The sequence below is a fragment of the Cololabis saira genome, chromosome 5 (assembly GCF_033807715.1).
Source record: "Cololabis saira isolate AMF1-May2022 chromosome 5, fColSai1.1, whole genome shotgun sequence".
In the NCBI taxonomy this organism is placed as follows: domain Eukaryota; kingdom Metazoa; phylum Chordata; class Actinopteri; order Beloniformes; family Belonidae; genus Cololabis; species Cololabis saira.
In genome coordinates this window covers 37,230,676-37,252,291 of record NC_084591.1, presented here as the reverse complement: position 1 = coordinate 37,252,291, position 21,616 = coordinate 37,230,676, and positions in this window count along the sequence as shown.

The following is a 21,616-nucleotide window of genomic DNA, read 5'->3' as shown; positions in this document are numbered from 1 at the left end:
ATGGTGACAGATGAATAAAATATATTAAAAGCCGGTGCAGAAACCAAAACGTTGACGTTCTCTATTAAATTTTAGTAAGAGAATTATCAACCTTGGCAATGAAAGGAAATTACACAGGAATAGAGAAAATGACAGAAGTGTTGGCTCTCCCAGAAGAAAGAAAATTCCTAAACTTGTCTTCAGGAGCCAACTGAACCAGCGAATATAAGCCTTCAGAGCATGTATTTGTAGCGTGAAGTACATTTTGTCATTGAAACCAAACCGAAAGCACGCTTACAGAAGACAGGCGGCCTTACAAATAGCTAAAGAGCTGCAGAACTCAGTTAAAGTTACTTGCACCGCTTCGAAAACACATCAGAAAAGCGGACCGGCAGCACTCTGCGCTTCTGAAATATTTACCCAGAGGTACTGTAGATGTAACATTGATAAGGAAATAAAGCTAATAAGTGTCACTTTGATGTGACAACAAATTATACATGGCTCTATCAGATCTCATTTCCATTCCACAACACAGACACGGAGAATACCCTGAAGCATGGCTGTTAATGGGAGCCTCTATCAGCCATCGTGAGAAGCCTGCCTCATTACTCACTCCAGCACAACTGTGCCCAGGGTGGTCCATTTCCCCAATGGACGCTGGTTCACAGACCAGAGAGGAACTGTGAGACATGTGTCTTGTTTTTCAATGCACAGATGCCGTCATGCCGCAAGTGTGTGAAATCCTTTTTATCAGGAAATTCATTTACGCCGGACGTAAGGAAATTAATTACAAATAACGACAAATGTCAGCGTGCCAGTTCAACCGTTCTGCTCCGACTTTGAAACATGGACATGGTAGATCTGTAACTGATCTCTATATGGTTAGAGAAATTCTTCTTTGATGCTAGACTCATCTTCATGGGTCTGAATCTACATAACTTGTTGTTGAGTAAGATATTTACCAAAACCTCTCACAAGCGCCTTTCCTCTCCAACCTATGTAACGAATATTTTACAGTACTGGCCAAAAAAATTAGTATTACTTTTGTCCACATAATATCAGGCACATTTTTCCCTTTTTCTTGTTTGCAGAAAACTGGCAGTGAGTTTATTTCTCTTCACATATCATCCTGTTACTGCTCTCCCTACCCCCGTTTCTATCCTCCCTGACAAAGTCAATAGGGGGCATCCCTCATCTGTCAAAAACAAACAACGGAATATGTCCCGTGCTCTTTTTTTCTCTCATCTGTCATTCCCACTTTTTGTGTCTTCTCCCCTTCTGCCTGTTAGACCTGCTGAAGATGCTCATTTTGGTCCCTCTGTGCAGGCCGTGATATTGAGTTGATCGGTGACCGCCGTCAAAGCGTGCAAGGGAAAGCAAGTGGAGACAGGGTGAAAGTCCTGCAGAAAGTAGCTGACCCTCTGGTGACTCTCTCACCCGGAGGGGAGGAAGGACCGCTCACTGTGTGTGTGTGTGTGTGTGTGTGTGTGTGTGTGTGTGTGTGTGTGTGTGTGTGTGTGTGTGTGTGTGTGTGTGTGTGTGTGTGTGTGTGTGTGTGTGTGTGTGTGTGTGTGTGTGTGTGTGTGTGTGTGTCTCAGTGCAATCTGTGGAGCAGATGGCTGGAGTCCTGGGCAGAGAGCAGCAGGTCTCAGTCTGTGTGTCACCGGGATGACGGGAGCTGGCTCCCTCACGAGCTTTAGTTGATACCTTCCTCTATCGCAGACTTGTTAAAGGTCTGTGCCAAACTCAACTCACTCTTTTCAAAACAACAATACTCAGTGTTTCTGTTTAGTTCTGTCTCCCACTTGAGGTGGTAATATTGACTGGTTAGCACTCTCTTTATATATAAATGTGTCATCTTGGTGTGGTTTTAGTCAGAAACCATGTATGGATCAAATTTCATATCCGAACCCAAAGGCATTTTATTGCATTCAGAGCAAATGGTCCTGTTTACGGTCCTGTTTATTGATATCTGGATTTTCCTACGATACCTTAATTTTTGGAGAGATGTTTGCAGTTACTAATAATAGAAAAAAAACTACAGATTTAAGATGTTGAGTGATGAATGCTGAAGAGAACACAAATTCTTAAATGTCTCTGAACATTTGTGCGACTGAACATTTGACAGCTCAAACCTTTGGCTTATTTCCTATATCATTTTATTAATGCCTGTGTGTTGATCATGGCAAGAAAATATGTTTGATCAACAACAGAATTGCATGAAAACGCACATCACATCAGGCTCTAAGGCACGTCACCTCCATTTATGTTCCAAAGTGGCATATTTATGTTGGACCTTTTCCTTATGTGCTAAGGAAAAATTGGCGGTGGGGTAAATAAACACTTGGCTAACTTTTGCTCTCCATACTCTACTCCTGCCACTCAGGCTTAAATCGTGGTTAGTGGCAGGTACAGCCGGGTAGCCTGTGCCTTGTGAGGTGCAAGTGCTGCTGCATCTCCTCCTCTCCGGTCTTCTCTCTCCTCATATTATATAAAGAGTGGCAGCAGGCAGAGTGACAGACTGCCCCAAGAGATGACACCTGTCACCGAGGGGAGTGCTGCTAATCTACAAGCCTCATTTTGTTTGAACTCTTTGTCACCTTGCCGTCAAATCCTCATCTTCTCAGTCACTGCCAGCTTCCCTCCCCTCTGCCTCTCTGCTCACTCTGTTTCGCCCAGACTCTCCACAAAACCCAATCCCTCAAGTGTCACACACAAACCAGTGTCTTCTGATCAAATTGTTCCAGCCTGTTTATTCAGTTTTACAATGCTTGTTTTTCTATTTTTTTTTAATTTCTTTTTTTTTAAGGTAATTTGAAATTAATGAGTGAATAGTTTTTGACAAAGTCAAAAACAGAAAGTCTTGGCAGCTCGATGTCTTCTTCAGAGGTGGTTAGAATTGCATGCCCCCAGCATATGAGAAGATGAGGCGTCTTTGTTCAAATGTTTTTATTTTCCGAACAAAGCTCCATTCATTGATATTGAGATTTGTCTAAGTTAAAGTGATCTGAATAGAAATGCAGTCTGGAGTGGCTCAGCGTCTATGGAGCAGCACACTCCACCCCCTGCCCAAATATCTATATTGTCCACTCCTACAGACTGTGCTTTGTAATTATAATATAATTCATTATGTCTATGCTGCATGTAACACAAAGGACAAGTCCTCCCCAAAATCCTCCTGCGCTGTTCAAGCTGACCGAACACATTCTTGTAGCCATTTTAAACCCTGCAACTTGGAAATACCCTCTCACACCCCCATAAACAATGGATTTTCCTCTTTTTTGCTTGATTGAGATATCAGCCAAAAATCTGACAGCTCACACCAGCCCGTAAGCCGCAGCGCAGCGGACCGGCGTGGAGAGAGGAAATGGCAAGGACAAATGGCTTAAAGAAGCAAATAAGAAAGGACCCATCATGTTGCACCATGCACACAAATTACACACCAAAAAAAAAGGAGTTATAGCATACAATCTTGTGATTTATATGAATACCATGTTTTGTTTTGTTTTAATCAGGCTTATATAAATCTCATCCTTTACTGTCATAATTAAATAATTAATTAAGAAAAGTATAAACATTTATTTGAACTTTAATTTTCCCTATTTTTAAATTATATCATAACAGCAGGAGGGGATTTGGGGGTAGGGGGGCAGGCGACATGATTTAGTCCAAGTTGGAGCAGAGGCATCAGCCAACTTCTTTAAATTCCTTCCATTAAGTGGAATTATCATTTCCAGACACATTTTGTATGAATGCATCCAAAAATCCCTGTTTTCATTTGGATTGCACAAGATTTAATTTAATCCTTTTTGCTTATTAAAAAATAAGATGCCGCATCTTTGACAATAGAGAGGCCAGCCTGCACCGAGCACAATGGTGAAGGTTAAATTGGAGGCTGTACATAGTCTTTGCTGTATAAGGAGCGTCCGCATACAAATAAACACAGCCATGACAGGTTCGTACTATATGGCACCGTGAAATTGGGACTTTGTGCACACAAAACAAAAATACAACATAGTTTCAGTGGTTGCTGATATTGTTTCTTTTTCTTTGTCCTTGTTTTACTTTGCAGAAGCCTCACAATATTAAACAATCTTTCTTGTGCTTCATGTCTATCATGACTAAAATCTAATTTTTTCTCCACTATCTCCACATTTTCTTAATATTTTACTTCTTTTTGACAACAGGCCACAGCAAAAGCCTGTTCAGCCTGGACAGTGCACAGCATGCTGGGAGAAATCCTTATGGGAATGTCACTCATGATCTCTGGGTTTAGAGTATTTTGCAAATTTTGGCCTCATGATCAAATTATTTCAAAAACGTTCAGAGGATCAATTTTATACATGATGTTTGGTTTTGGTTCCTGATTACTGCAGAAATTACTAAAAAAAAAAAAGAATCATTCACTTTTTGAACTATTGCTTCTTTTAATGAAGGTTTGATTTTTAACCAGTAAAACCTTTCAGGGTATTTTTTTTAACATTTATTCATCCATACTGGTAACACTTCAAGTACATTCTATATATATATATATATATATATATATATATATATATATATATATATATATATATATATATATATATATATATATTTGCTGGCACACCAAGATGAATTAATTAAAAAAAAGAAAAAAATATACTCTTTGGACACAATGACTTTACTTATTTTAGTTTCTCTTCAACGACCGTGACCTTTATCACATAAATAACTGGCTTCAAGAACACAGCAACATCCAAAGATGTCAGAAATCCCTTTGCAGGTATTTAGAGTCAAGTTGAAGCTCATTACTAAAGATGCTTGAAATAATGGTGTTTTTGTTGTTTAGCTCAGCTTCACTCCTGCTGCGATCACCTACAGCACACACACACACACACACACACACACACAAACATCTATTACCAAGCTTTGATTTATTTACATTGCATCAAGGCCAACAAACTAGTTTTCATCAAACTAGAAGTGCACGCAGAGCGCTTCGCCAATGCCAATGGCTTAATTTCATTGCACCAAAATTTAATGAGTTTTTCTTTGGCTCAACTTCGTCCACTCCACCAACGCATTCTGGTAGTTTTGCTTCGGCTTGCTGACAAACAAACAAGACGAACACATAACAATATTTTCTCTGCCTATTTCTTTTTCAGCTACTCATTCCAGCATTTGGAGCAGTAGTCTAATATGCTCAGAAGTCAAAAATGCATCTTAAAGATCACCAAAAATAACTTCAGCCGCAGCTAAAAATCTAAGTAAAAGTAATTATTTCATCCGATTACAGGTAAATAAAAATCTTCTCATTAGTTATGTTATGTTCCAAAATAAATACCGTTCCTGCATGAGCTTAACTGTACTAGTTTATTGCATCACACATGCACATATTGAGTTTCATGCCAATAACTTGGTGATCATCATCTTCCTGGTCGTGAGTTCAGAAAATATTTTTTTTGTGCTTAACTGAAACAATCACAACTAAACAAACAAACAAAAGGACTGACAAGAATGCATTTTCATTATAGTTTATTCACCTCAAATCCTGCATGTTCTTCTTGACAGCACAGCACGTATTAATCATCTAACTAACCACAAATTAACGCAGCACAAATATTTACAATACTACTTTCTTACTTTTAAAGAAACTTGTTTCCAGCTGCAACATCTCAATCTCTAAAGAATTTTGTTTCTGGTTCAGTTCTGAAGTTATTGCAACCAAACTGAATGTGTAGCAATCACAAAAAACCCAAATAAAACCTTTGTTTTAAGCCTGGAGAGGCTCTACCTTCTGATGCATGGCCTTTCCCTTCCCCCAGTCTTTGTGTCTAGGGAAAACCACGTGATGCCAGAGAAACAAATCATTTCATGGGCTATATTCAGAGCGTGCATAAGAGGAGAACAGCCGCTTGTCTTGGGAGTCAAAAACTAGGTACAATGTCTTCTGCGATGGGATGGCCAACGCAAATGGGCCGGCGCACCTATCCAATTAACACCCTGCCTGCCAATCCCTGTCAGGTCACGCAGAGCCTCCCATGGCATGCTCTACCTGTCTCTGCTGCTCTCAACACATGCCCAGCTCCAATATAGAATTAACGCCACTTTTCACCTGGTCACGCTGACATGCCAGAGATTAGACTGGTGCGGCATGTAGATATGCACTCCAAATGAGGGCACCAGAGGTTAAGATTTCAAATGCAGTGGGGCTATTGTTTTGCCACTTCTTTAATATTAATTAAACTCTGAGGTGAAAATGTTCTTTACCAAAGTACCGCTTAATTCCTGCACAAGTGAACACCTGATAAGAGAATTTATTTAATGATCATCTGGATGTTACAACTTATCACTCCAGTAAAGACCCCAATGAAGCCAAAAAGCACGTGAGGCTAAGTGGTTCTTTTGTGTTGTACATTTTCTGACACATATTAATTTTTTCACATTATAAATGAAATAAAAGAGGCTTTAATTTATTTTGCATTCCACCTAATCCCTAAATGAAGGCTAGTGCAGTTAAATACATCCATTAGTTACCTTTTCTGATCATTTTCTTTTTCACAGCATTTGATAAATTAAATTTAAATTTCATATTCAAGTCAATTTTATAAATTTGTATCCTTAATAGGGCTACGTACCTACATGAGAATTGGTTGAGCATATGAAGTAAATAATGAGGTACAAATACTTTGCTGTAGTAGTTTAGTAGAACTGCAGGTATCTATATTTGAGATGGTCATTATCCTAGTTTTCTAGAGATATATTTTCATTACTCGGGGGGTAGCCAATCCTGGCTCCCGAGTGCAATTGTCCCACTTGCAATTGTGTTTTTACATGTTTCCGTGCATTAGCACGCCTCGTTCACATGAATGGATCATCATCAGCTTGTCATCTGTGCAAGTCTGTTAACAGTGCAGTCAGTTGCATTAGGATGTGGTGAAGCAGGTCAATATTTAAAACTTGCAGCACCCGTGGACCAGGACTGCTTAGCCCTGATCCACTCCTTACATTTTCAAAATAGACTTGTTCCTTTCACTTTGATTGTAGTTAATAGAAATGATCATCCGTTCATTAATTAAATTTTACTTTGTATTGTGTAAATTTCCATCATTGATATTGTTTTACATGGATATGATAGTAACCTGTAGAGTTGATGATCTCTTGGTGTGCTGGGCCTGAACCGACAGTAACACGTCACAGCAATTGTCTTTGGCAAGCAAGGGACTAAAATGAAACGCTTGTGACAAGAAGAGTCAGTTGGTGAGTTTCCATTACCCCTCCTTAAATAGCGCAAAGAAAAACCTGTAATAAAAACTCCTTGAATAACACAGAACTGTCAAATGTCGCAAAAAAAATGTTATGTTCTCAGGATGTGGTTTTTCAGATGTTTGGATAGTCCAGTTTAGCGCAAAAGTGTAATGGAAGCACTTTTTTCTCCAGCATCACTGGATGCGATGTAGCTGGTTGACGGCCAAACCATATGACCATTTGAACGATCATGCGCTGCCTTCGCCTTCGGCTGACTATTTTCACAACAGCAGTCACAATAATTGGTCCAGAACTAAAGATGTTTCTGTCCATCTTCAAAGTCAAGATCTTTTTCTTCTTGTCTTGAAGAGAAGTTTCACAGGACGAGATTGTAGCTGAGTTACCCTCTCAGGAAGATGCCTCATGAGAATTATGCTCATTCGCGAAACACAGTTCAGCTGAAACACCGACTTCGATCACTTTCCAGAGCCTCCTTTTTTTTCAGTCGAATAAAGAAATTGGACTACTTTGATCAAGGTCTTATTTTATATTTACTGTACTTCTTTTTTTTTTTTTTTTTTTTTAAAGATTTTTTTGGGCTCTAGTGGCCCTTTATTGAAGTTGCAGACTGGAAAGGGGTAGAGAGAGAGAATGGGGATGACACGCAGCAAAGGTGCGCAGGCTGGGATTCGAACATGCGACCGCTGCAGGAGGACTGTAGCCTCAGTATATGAGCCGCTGCTTAACCCACTGCGCCACCGAGCGGCCCATATTTACTGTACTTCTTTTAAAATAATGATTATTTGTACTTTTGCAACCTTGTATCCTACGTGCAGAACTTGATATTTGTATTCTTTTTTGTAGTTGTGTAGTTTCGTGTTTGTTGAGAATTGCATCCCACCGTTGGCAAAATTAAGAAATATCGCAAATATGGGTTGGAGTGAACAGGTGAACAGCACAGATAATGTTAGCGATGGCAAACGAGGTGCATTGCGTCCTGGTAAGATCAGCTGTGGTTCACCTGTCTGTGTTTTTGGCTCTAAGTCCAAGCTCTATCCAGATGGTGATGACTGCACTGCACTTTTCAGACACCTTTGTTATGAACTCACAAGAAATCGGGCTAATTTTTCCAACGTTCCAAATTACTCACCAGCGCCGTCACCTCTTGTTTGCATGCTAAGCCATTTTGCACCAGTAAGCCATCAAGAGCAGCGAGAGGTAACTCATTTAAGTGCGCTGTCTCCCTCATCAGCCCAGTTACTCTATTTGCTCTGGTTGTTTCATTAAACTATTCATATCGCTAATATTTTAATCTTTTTTTCTTCTCACTGACTCTCATTGGCCACAATCAACAGGAGTCAGTCACATGACGTCATTTCCGTAGAACTGGGTCCGAGCAGGGAGGATAGCAAATGTGATCGAGTGGCTCCTGACGGAAACCAGCTTGCTGTGAATGAAATGTTGGCGAGTGAGACACCTCCATCTATTAGCCCTTTGATGTTTGAGAAGGGGACGCTGAAGTCACTTCTCTTAGCTGTCAGAGCAGCAGCTCGGCGTGTCTGTGTTGATTAGCAGTCCATAAACAGGGAGCAGCGAGGCCACAGGGGACAGAAGGAAGCCACGCTTCAAATGTATTTACACAAAGTCTGGACATGAGGTTCCACCGCACAGTTTTTAGCTGTTTTTTGCCTATGTTTTAGAATGTCACATATGCCAAACAATCAGGCTGTTATTATTATTTTTTGTATTATTATTATTATTATTATTATTATTATTATTATTATTATTATTATTATTAATTATTATTTTAATAAATGCTTTTAAGATCCCAGTTTTATGATCCTCATAATTCACACCTTCACTCACTCCATGACCTCATCAGCCAGACTGCTTTGTTTTATCATTTTGCCTTTTTCTCTCTAAATAAGACTTTTCGCAGATGCTGAAGAACACAGAACCTTTTTGGCTTAATAGTCCTGTTTTTTTTTCCTCAACTATGTGAAATGGGGAGTGAAAGAGAACGAGTATCAACAGCTTTAAGTATTATCAAATATTGGATAACCTCATGAATCCACACTTTAATTATTACTGCATTCATTTCCTTTGAAATCATTTGAAATGTTGAAACAATCTGACAACATTTACATCCCTACAGATTTGCACTCTTTCCAACTAGGTTTTCTACTCATGATTAGATGGTTGGACCATAACTAAAGTCTTCTCCAGCACATCTGCTAACTATGCTGTTGTCATTGTATGTGTGAAAAATCGTTTTGAGCCCATTAAATCAAGGCATTATTTTCTTGAAATATGGGAAAATTTCATTAAATTCAGGTATACTGCTTATCTTTTTTTATTTTAATTAATTCATTTTTATTTTTTATGGTAGACACAGAAAGTTGCTGAACGCAGACTTGACCGACAGAAACAACCCCAGATCCTGATACTACCTCCACAGGGCCGTATTGATGAAACAGGTCTGAACACCAACAACAATTGGTGTGGGTCCATGGGCCACTAGCTCTGCATGTTGGAAAGCCTCCAAGAATTCATCCAATCAGAAGACACTTGAGCCAACTCTGCTCTTTTTCAAGTAGAGTACCTCGTTGTGATTCTTGATCTTTGTCACTCACTAATTATAGCTTTTAAATGTTATTGTGGTTGCAGAGCTACTCTTAGACCTACCAGACATTCAAATAGATGGGTTGTGGGTTAAAATGATGATAATATTGCCATTTTAACAGGTATTTGAAATATATAAACAAACATAAGCTTGCTGTTTTGGATTGATTGGATTTATGAACAGTGCTAGTAAGAGACGTTCTGTTAGTATAACAAAAATCTTGTGACACCGAAAAAAGCAAAGTTGACCTAATGACATTCCTGAGTGAGATTTTACATCATGGATATATTCCTGATCAACTAGCCCTGTTTTGAATGTTTTATTATTTTTATTATAAAAATCTTGACTCAAGTTTATATTATCAAATTTAACCAACTCTTGTGGAAACAACATCTGTGTTTTATATATTTCCTTCGTGTCAACAAGTCTTAAAAAGGAAATACCCAATGTCAACAATGAATGGATCTTAGGAAAAATGACTTGAGCCGTTTCTCCATATACGTTCTTGTGAAACGTCATCACCTGCAGGTGAATTGTTGTCCCAATCTCATGAAGGCAAGTACCAAAGAAATACTCGGATGTGTTCTCGTTCCGCCCATTTTACCGAGGATGCATCCAGCGGAGGCTTTGTAGACTTGAGACGGCCAAGTATCCCAGAATTTTGCGACAACAAAGGAATGCAATAGAGGATGCAAGAGGAGTATATATAAAGTTATAACTTTATTTTTGTTTAACAGAATGCAGTTTTAAGATTTTTTTCATGCAAGAATATAGGTATTATAACTTTTTGAGACGTTTTCAACGTTTTTTTCATTTCTGTCCTACCCAGTTTAACGCGGCTAGCATACACAGGTGTAAAATCAATTAAAAACAGATCCTGTAAAGCAATGATTATAAAGACTTGAGTGGGAGCGATATACAGTATGGCTCATTCTCAGCTGTTTTAGTGTCAAGGATGTTTGTTTTCATAACCAATTAAACTATTGACATTTTGTGTAATGTGCATTATGTGTTAGCCTGGTAGCTCAGATCTGACGTCACCAAGAACACAAGTAGCTGCTGCTGCAGCTGCAGAAAGAGAGAGATACGTTATTGCATCCTGCAAGTACGTTCTCCCAACTCATATTTACAAGTACAGACTTCTCAAGAATGTTATCTGTACTTGTTCTGTTTCCAAAACCATCAATCAAGCTTCACTGTTGTCTGCTATCTATTTAAGAAACGTAACTGAGCCACACTGTTACACTTGGTGACATCTGTCTACATTACAAAAAATATGGGTTCTTACTTCTGCACCACAGACTACAATTTTATTGAGATCGATTACTACAGAGGTTACTGTGCATACTGTATGTTATTCTGCATGCAGAAACTTTTGATCAAATATCCAGGAGATGTTTACAATGACTGGCTCAAAGTCTGGTCACTATAAAAGGGCTAAAACAATAAGAAATGAAAGGTGCAAGCAGCGATGAACGGGCCCTCGCGCGTGCAATTTTCACCAATAAAGGTGAAGGACTCAAAACTAAGTCCGATGACACCACCCATGACTCTTTATGTCAAACCATTCAAAAAATATGGCAGAAAATAGGAACTATCAAATATCGACCAATCAGAAGAAGAGGCGGGGCTAATTTGCACCAATTATGGTCAAGGACTCAAAACCGAGTCCAATGACACCACCCACGACTATCTATGTCGAACCATTCAAAAGTTATGGCAGAAAATAGGAACTATCACATATCGACCAATCAGAAGAAGGGGCGGGGCTAATTTGCACCGATTATGGTCAAGGAGAAAGAAAAACGAGAAAAAAAAATTCCTACACATACAATAGGGCTTATAATTATTGCTCCAGCAGTATGGTCTTCAAGATGTCTCGGTTGGTGCTTGATGTACACAATTTTTTAATAGTTAGCCCCGAGTTTGAGTCCACTTTTGTTCTGTCTCCGTGTTTCCTTTCTTGCTCTTTACTTTCATTTTTAATCACTACTTTGTAATGCTTAAGTGCCAGAATGGCTTGCCAAGGTTTAGACCAGAAATCTGCTGTCGTGGTGCTTTGAAAAGATAAAAAATTAGCTGCTGGATTGAAAAGGGATGCTACGTGGTACAGTATTCTCTAGGTTGAGTAAGCTGTCTTGGTAAAAAGGCAGTATGGGACACCATGCAAGTGAGACCTAGCTTCGCTGACCTTTTTTAGCACGGCTGAACACTGACTACTCTAAACCGGGCCATAAATGGCCATCACTTCCATTAGGTTGTTCAGTGTCAGGGTTTGACCCTTCCTGTTTTATTTTGAAGCCTGTGTCTTTGTGTTTAAGTTCTGGTTTGACCTTCCTGTTTCCCATCGGCCCTGATCGTCTGCACCTGTGTCTCGTTAACCCTTGTGTATATCTGGTCTTGTCTTTCCCTTGCTCCCTGCTGGTCCGTACTGTTTCCTCCCTCCGTGTTTCCATGTTGGTTTTTTGGTTCTTGTTTGAGCACTGTTTTTTTTTTGTATCCTGCTCAGCAGCGCTTTTTTTTGTTTCATAAAATAAATCACTGGTTTCTGAACTCCTGCCTTCTGGTCTCCTGGATCTGGGTCCTACTACAACCGCATCGTGACAGTTCAGTGTTTCTTTATCAGACGAGTTCTTTGAGTAACAGGGTTACCATCATTTGCAACGCTTTCTTTGCTGCTTGGCATGTGTCTCATCTGCTACCTGCTCTAAATACTGTCGCTCAAATGCAGTGCTTTGAATCAATGAGCATGTATAGTTTCTTCTGATGTTCAGATCCCGATGTATTTAACCTCATGTGTTTCAACCTCTCCACTTTGATACTGACGGAAGTTGGTCCAAGAACACACAGCGTCCTTGGCTGAAATGGGCCCGGTTTGGCTGTGAAGTACTTCACAGACAAGCTGGGGGTTGGGTCGGTCTAAGCTGTATTTACATTCGCAAACAACTGTTACAAAAGTTTTTGATGAATAAAGATAGCCAATGAAATGAATCAGTGCATTTCCAAATCTCTACATATGGTAGGTGATTACTCTAAGATTACAGTCATTGCATAGTTAAACAGGCATAGATAATTACTTTTATTTCACAGTATAATACAGTGTATAACATTAGAAAAAGCACCCAGAGAAAAGGCAGTGGTTTTCAAGTGTCACAGTTATTCATGAGCATGTATGTTATTGAATCACATTCATAGTAAAGAGAGCTGGGTCTTGACGTCAGTGATTACTTACTTAGTATTCAGTTGAGATGTTGTGTGACAATGGTACTTTTACATGATGTCTACTTTATTGCTGCTTATTTGATCTTATTTAACTATGTTGCTCGTCCTTCACCAACCTTTGTTTGTGTATTGATTTGGACTTTGACTGTTTGTGTGTTTGTAGATGGAGTAAGATGCAAATGAACTACCCTAGGGATTAATAAAATTGCCTGAATCTGAATCTGGGATATTGGATGTTTGTAGAGTAAATTAGTTTACACGGCAAAAGATCTCTGCCTGGAATGTTTTATGTGCAAAATGACAACACACTGATAACAGATTTATTCCAAAGAGCCCAGGTAATGCAATCTGACAAAAGGTTTGGCCATGTATTGCAGATAACCACAAAATTAAAGAGCAGTGTACAATTAGGAACCTCAGTGACTTCAGGTTTGGACTACCAGATGCAGGACCTAAACAACCGGGACATTTATAATGGAGCTAAAAGATTGTTTTCTGAATTTTTATATAGGTCTAAGGTACAGCGAAGATCAGGCCAGTAATGACAAATATGGAAAAGTCATCTGAGTGTTTGGCTGAAGTTGAATGGATTGCGACGTCTACAGATTCACTGGTGGGTTATTTGTTTTCAAGTAACAGTACGTCACCATATAAAAAAACTTATAAAAAAGATGAATGTAAAACAAAAGACAAAATGTTAAATTAGCAAATGATCCCTTGGTTCAACCTCTGATGAGCTAGATCTGTTCTTTCACCGTTCCCTCATACACCAGAGTCCTGGATGGTGCCCATGGAAGGAAAGAAGTGAACCAACCAATATCTACTATCAGTCTAAGTATTCTACCTTCTACGGTGTAGCTGTGTGTAAAAGTGTGTTTGTTATATCTCTAAATTGAGCTTGATGCACTGTAGCACTATTACTGCTGCGTCAGTGATGGTGCACCTGCACCTTCATAATGCACCCAGCCAGGACTTCCAGCTCCATTACTCCAGAAAGACTGTGAAGTGGCACCTTGCAAACACAATAGTCTTAGTGAGAAAAATTTCAAAAACACTCAATTTACAAAAACTGTAACTGTACAAAAACCCTCCACATCCGAACTGCAAAGTTCTGAAGCAAAGAGCGCTCACTCGGGTGGATAAAAAGCACTTCTTTTTTTAAGAAGGATTTTTCATAATGCTTACTTTTCTTCTTAATTTCTATATCTATGTCTTGTAAAATTCGTTTAACTAAACATGAAAATGTGTACCTTAAGCATCATAATAATTGTTTGCAGGAGGGCGAGAGTCTATCCCAGTTTCCATTGTTAAACTGGTCACCAGTTCATCACAGGTTCACTCGGAGACAAACAGCCATGACCAGTGACCCGCTCTCCTGTAGAACCATTAATTAACCCATGTTTTTGGTCTCTGGTAGAAATGTGAGCGTGGAACCCTCTCCCTGTGAGGCTATAGTACCAACAACCACAGCATTGCACTGCTCAGATACAGTCATTTAAATCCGGTTCAATGCTTTCCATTTAGTATAATGCAATAAGAAAAAAGCCATTTAGTTTTAAATTACTAAATATTAGCAAGCCTTGCACGAGGTGGAGGGGACAGAGGACACAGAGACACAAACTCAAAAGCACCAGGCCAGGAATACCTGCTAAGAGGGAGAAAAGAAGTAAGTCAGTTACCAAATGAATTACACCAAGGAAACCATGTAAATGCAAACAGATAAATGGTTTAAAGATAGCAGAGTGATGAAAGTTCCCAGTGTATCATGAGAGAGGCCCCAGAAATCTGGATCTATGACAGCCTAGCTAAAGGGTGGCTTGGGTCACCTGAGCCAGCCCTAACGCTAACTTTTATCAAACAGTAGTGTCTTCATCAAACGTGATGTGAAGCTTGGTCAGTAAGCGTTTTATATATCAAAAGGATTTTAAATTATCTTTAACAAAAAGGACTTTAAGAGATTGCCATAGCTTGTCCATAATTGGCATTTTGAATAAGCTGAGGGCGATCGTCATCATTATTGTTTTTTTATTTTTTATTTTTTTTTGGGGTCACTGGTATCCAATGAAATACTGAAAGTAGCCTGTTTTATAGTATTCTTAGAATAGTCCGTACATGACCTAATAAAGTCACAAAGTAGTAAACAGGTTAATAATATGCATTTGAAAGGATACTACTTTTTTTATATTTTATTAAATTTATATTATCAAATACTAATTTTAAAACTTTTTAGGTTCTTTTTGCTTTAAAAGATTAGGATGTTTCTCATCACCAAGAAACGGGTACGGCAGGTTTCCTTCATCCTGACACACCACACGCATGACCTCAAGTGGTCTTTAGTGCAAATATTATTTTTCGGGATTTGATACATGACTCCATGTTTGCAGGTGTAAGAATTGAATAATTCTTTAACCATGGCTTTTCTTTCTGTCAACCTAGACAAAGGAGATACCATTAGACCAGGGTTTTCACAGATAAATTTGACCGTCTGGGGATATTATAAACCATTAACATTAAGTAAAGACGTATCACTTTGCACGGCTGTGTATTGAATGTGAAAGGCTGCACTCACCTCAGTGGATCCCAGTGGATATTAAGCAAACAGTTGTGGAGTCCAGTGGGCACCATAGCAAAAAGATCCTCTTTATTATAGTGCAAGTCAATGGTGCAAATATGATCCGGATGATGTGAAGCTTTTAAAGGGATGCTTTGTGGGAAAGGGTGCTGCTTGTCTACACTGCATGTAATTTGCAGATTCTTTACACTGTATTGTGTTCGCTGACAGGTTTGTGATTTGTTTGCACTTCATGGGTGTCTAATTGATTAAGATTAAAGGAGAACGGTTTGTCTGGCTGTCGAAGAAAATTCCTGGCACATTTGGATCTGCAAATGCCCCCTCCTTTTATAGTGCAAGTAAACCCTCCAACTACACACCTAACATGAGCCAACACGGGCCACATGCTGGCCTGCATGCTGCTTCACATGCACCGCATGACACAGCAGCTGAATAAAGCCATCACTTACTTGCTAAACAACTGGGCTACTGGGTTTGGTGTCTGCTCATGGGCGCTTGCCAAGGCTGCATACACGCATGCACTCACTCCTACTGCACATATTCAGCCCCCTGTTATTAAAAAAATATATAAAAAGAAAAAGGTAAAGCAATGAAAGGGTTCTTTATGCATGTAATTACAATTTTATGATAATTAAAGATGAAATAAACTTTTGATATCGCATTAAATGACAGGTTTATGTAAAAAAATATATAATTTTTTTGACAATATTCACATTTGCATTTAGAGTTCTGTGATGTAACTGTAATTTAATTAATGAAATCCCCAGAATTGTCACTTGCTTTAATTAAACCTCAAGTTTGAAAGCTAGAACTGAAGCCAGTTGAATGACAAAGAGAAAATATTATGTCAAAGTCAAAGAAGTGGTTTCATTTTTTTTTTTTTTTACTCCAAGATGAAGGAATACTACAAAGTACAAGAACTGAATCCTGTCCTACTCCACTTGCTTTGATACTGGACCACCATGCTATAAATAATGTATTAAAGGATTTACAATGCAGAGAAAGAGAGCTGCTTTCATAGAAATGAAAGTTCCCTTGCTTGTGCATGAAAAAAAAAAGTTAACCCTTTGCAGCCCAAACTGAGTTATAAAAGACTTCATATATTTTCTTTTGTATTGTCCAGGTTAAGAGAGTGTTTGGCTTCCTTTTTGCAGTTTGTGGTAGCTTATTTCTTCTGCCAAAAGGTGTTTGAGGCCTACTGGGACCACTTAAAAGTTTATGCAGAGCACTAGCCAAGTTGGACAAAAAAGCCTTGAAGTATACACACACTGGCCCCTTTCTCAGAACCTCTCAGCTCTGGCTTGGGGGAGTGTTGTTGGTTTATGAGAGGGAAAATAGCCCCAGCCTTCTGCAGAAGTGAAATGGGATTAAGGCCTTTGTTCGGCCCACAATGGTGAGGGGAATTAGCAATAGTTGTAGGCACTTAGAAGAGCTCTCACATAGAAGCTTATCCCAGATTTTGCACAATAATCATTTGAATATCAACAGTGTTTTGCAACTACTGCGCTAATGTATAAACCTCTCTCTTTAGGATATCGAATCCCTGAAAGGATTTTTAGAACTGGCCACATCACAAATATTCACGCTCTTTATTAAGAGTCATAATTTTGAGAGTCATTGAAATTCAGTCATTGGAAAACCAAAGTTTGAAAAGTGGTGAGGGGAAGTTGAGATGTTTTTCTTTCCTTTTTTAGCATTTAAATTAATTATGATGCTCCCCTGGATTGTATATTTGTTTAAAATATAATCAAATACCACATGTGATTTAAAAGTTATCCGCTTAGGCATTTTCCAATAATAGTGCATTCTGACAAATGTGTTAGTGGGTTTTATTGGTACTTTCTTAACATAAACTAACAAAATTTGTAAAACAAAAAATACACATTTCACAGAGACATTTCTGTTTGCTTTTAAGCTCTCCTTTTAACATTGTATGAATCTATAACAGCATATAAATTCCTTTTAAAAGTGAGAAAAGTTTCAGGACTGTTTTGTAAATTAAATATTTGCTTGTTTTTAAAAACACCTTTGTGCATTCCAGCTACTTTCCATATCTCCTTTTGAACCTTTCTAGCAGTAAACACATAATCCTGGTCTCCCTTTGACCGCAGCGTCCACTGACAAGCAGCAGCCTCACAGAGGAGGGAGAGTTGGGAGCTTCTGCCTCAGTTGAGTCTCACAAGACTGGCCTCAAGAAGTGTGATGGCCTCAGCATTTCTGCCCACACAGTGGAGAAGTATTGTCCAAATCACAAAACATTGAGTGAGATCAGCAGACTTGTCAAGAGGCCCTGACTTGAATATGAATGATGAGAGAAGAGCAGGGTGGTCCTCGTGCTGTTTTGGTTTTAGGCAGGTGAACATGAGCTCAACTGTCTCTGCCAGCTGTCCATCGCTAAATCACCATAGTTTACCGAACTAAAGAAAAAAATAAGAGGGAGAGAGGGAAAAAATGGCTGTTTAGTGCTCTCATGCAAATAAGCAGAAGTTTAACTCCATGAAATCATCTTATTTCTGTAATTTTCAGACTGTACTTGTTTTTTTTCCCTCCTTTTTGCCATGACCACATGTTTTTTAAGTGCCAATCTGTATAATCGCACAACCCATCTTCCTCGAATGTGATGGTCTGCGAGCCCTAGCTGGAAGCATAAAGTTGATCGTGGTTTTTCAAAGTGAGCTCCTGCATGAATTTCTGTCAAAATGAAGAAATTAAGACATAACACCTCCCCTTCTTTCCTGTCCTTTACACATGCACGCACGATGGCTCAATTCAGTCAAGTGTCGGCATAGTGACTGCTTTCAGTTGGATACAATGATGCACAAGATGAATAAAGTTATCTCTACGGCTGAATGGGATGTTGCTGGTGGGAGGGAAAAGGGAGGTTCCCTATATGCCTGAGCTGAAAAGAGCTCGCCTTTGAGGGCCAGTGCTGCAGGGGTCAGGGCCCCAGCTGCATTTAGGGGTTAAAGGGACACCGGTGGGCCGCACTGGCGCAAGAAGCCTAACAAAACCCAATCGTGTCAAATAAAGACATCTCAGATTGGACGTTGACAGGTCCATTCCCAAAGTTGCTGAACACACGTAGTTAAAACTTTGCTCTGGTTTGTATCAAGTGTCACAGTCAGAGTCTCATCTCTCTCCAGTCCGATATATTAATCTTTATGGTGTTTTTTCTTTTGAATTTGGGTCTGATATCTGCATTTCTACACAGGTAGGATAACTTTTAATAATTGCTTGGTGCCAGAAATGTGTAGTATGACTGAAAGTTAGAGGAATATTTAGAGAACTATTTTAAAATGCTTCTCACTGAAAATTATGCGACGCATACGTTGATAAAAACATCAGGTCTTTTTCCTGAAAGTGCTTTGTTGAATTGGTCGGTGCTGAAATATTGCTGTTTTTTTCTCCCTTGTTTTACCTTTGGTGCCTCAGAGTTTACAGATTTCATAGGGTGCAGAAATTCGCTGTACGTTTATATTTGCAGGGGGTAAGTGGGATAATAATCAGGCCACATTATAAGGAATTGATGGTTCATTTTCCCTGTCAGCAGCGGCAGAGCTTTGCCCAAAGATGTGCCGACCTGTGCAGATGGGGTTCAAAGCCAATTTCCATGTTAAAAACTCCCCACGCCTCAGAAATCCCTCTGACTGACTCTGGTTGATCAGAGTATGTGACAAGCGTGTCTTTTAAAGTGGGTCTGCTCGTGTAAGTAGATGGAAGCGTACAACTGTACAACAAACACTGTGGCCATGTTTGAGTGTAGTAATAGTGTTGTTTTCATGCATGCCCAGAGGCAATGACATAAAGACAAAAGATGGCTCTGGAGCGTGCTGTCAAAATGGAAAATATGGGCCATTATATGTGTCATATAGTAATTACACAAACTGTAAAAAGTAGTGCTTTCTTTTTTCTTTTTTTTTTTTTGCTTTTTGTGTCCTTTTATCCGATATGTGTCAAGTGTCATTACAAAGCTTTAATTCTTGCCAGAAAATCAGTTCAACTGTTCATCATCATCATCAGCTCACATTTAAATGTCTTTTCCTTCAGGCTGCTTTTTTCCCCCTTGCCGAGTTTAGTGAAAGACAGAATCTGAAAAGAAGAATAAAAGGATCACTGGGAAGGTGGAAATTTCTTTGATGAGTTATATGATGAAGACATCCTTAAAAAAAGGGGGGGGGGGGGGGACCAGCTGCCAACTATCATCCAAAGTATCCCGAGGGCTGCAGTGTTTACGTCACCCTTTATCTTGCTGTCAACTGCTGCCTGAATTTTTGGAGTTTGCACAGACACAAACTTCTGGTGCGCGCCGTGCAGAACGGGAGAATTATATGTGCAAGTTCTTCACAGAATTAGCCCATCCCAGGCTTTTTTTTTTCCTTTTCTTTTTTTTTTAAAGCCATCTATCTTAATTGCAATCACATATTCTTCAAGAAGAGAGGCGACTGGAGAACAGTCTCATTTCTTAGACGTTGTTCTTTGTTCGCCGTTATCACTCGACTCTGTGTAATGGTGTCTGCGCTATAAGCCGGCTGGTCTGTGCCGCCGTGCTGGATATATCATATATATTGAAATGCCTGCTAGCTGCAGAGTATTAAGCATGGCCAAAACACAATCTTGTTCGGCTCCGTGCAACTAACAATAGATAGAGCCATGATGACTTATTAAACACAGCCAACCTGCAGCATGGCTTTTCTCATTATCTTTTCAATTCCCAGCCTCTAAAGCCTGTGGGTCCAGTGACAAAACTCTTGCCATGTAATTCTCTCTCAGGCTTCTTTCATCAACCGATTTCGCAGAGAAATATGAAGCTGATTTTATCGTACTCTATAAATTCACAAAAGGCCCTCAAGTTGCCCCCATGGAAGACATACCTCATCTCACTGATGCGCCACCACTATTGCTGATCCCAGTTGTTTGATAAGAGTGTCTCTCCTTTTTAATGATTTGACAGACATCAGACATGGAACCCATAGATACAGCATTTTTAATACACTTTTTTTTGGTGCTTGTTTACACCGGGCTGTTCAAAAGATATCTGCCACATCTTTCTCTCTCAATAGGTGATGTATATTAAAACTACAGCAGCTTTCAGACATCAATTATGCAGTGTTTCTACACATAAAAAGACCTGATTGTTGTTAAATTGGCAAAATGCTTTACATTCTCTGGCTTAATTTATTTTTATCCAGATATGCAGTGGTGTTTCATTTGTAAACTTCTCCTGCAACGCGGCAAAATGCTTGTCCCTGCAGAAATAGTTTCATTAATACACCAGACAGGAAAATAATGACTCAAAGTTGTCACTTCAGTTAAAATAACAAAATGACATTTTACACAAAGTACAAATTAGTTACAGGGGAATCAGAAGATAACAAGCCAAATTAAGACAGTCACTGTCATATAAATGTAATGTGTTTGAATTTGTGGATTCAACTCTCATGTGGATTCTGGCATGTTTGCAGCAATCCTGGCATACGGCAGGGATTGTTCTCTTTGAAATCTTGTGACTGTGGTGTCACTTCTATAAAACTTTCATCACGCACGTGGTACCTAATCAATTGAAATGCAGCTCCCTTAGCCTAAAGCCTAGGTGCAACTTTGACCGGCTTTCATCAGCTCAGCCTTTTAAAAATAGAAATGTTGCTATGATGAAACTTTCAGTTTGAAATGGATATTCAGCTTCCCCACTGTGCTGCAACGTGGTTGAAAGTGGAAATGATTTAGGCCCACGATAGTAAACAAACGCAGCGTCTGCTGAAATGTATGTAATTAGGATTGTGTGGATGTTTGTCAAAATGTTTAAAATGTGGGATAATTGTGGCTTCTTGTATGTCTTTATATCAATATAAATGTGTCATGTGTCAGTCAACTCTTTGAGGAGCAACATCCCTCCCTTTGGTACTAATTAGATTCCCTACATTATAGCTTTTTGATAATGCCTCCAGGTTTATGCCCTTGTGTCAAAATATTTCTCCAAAGATTTCTGCCCATTA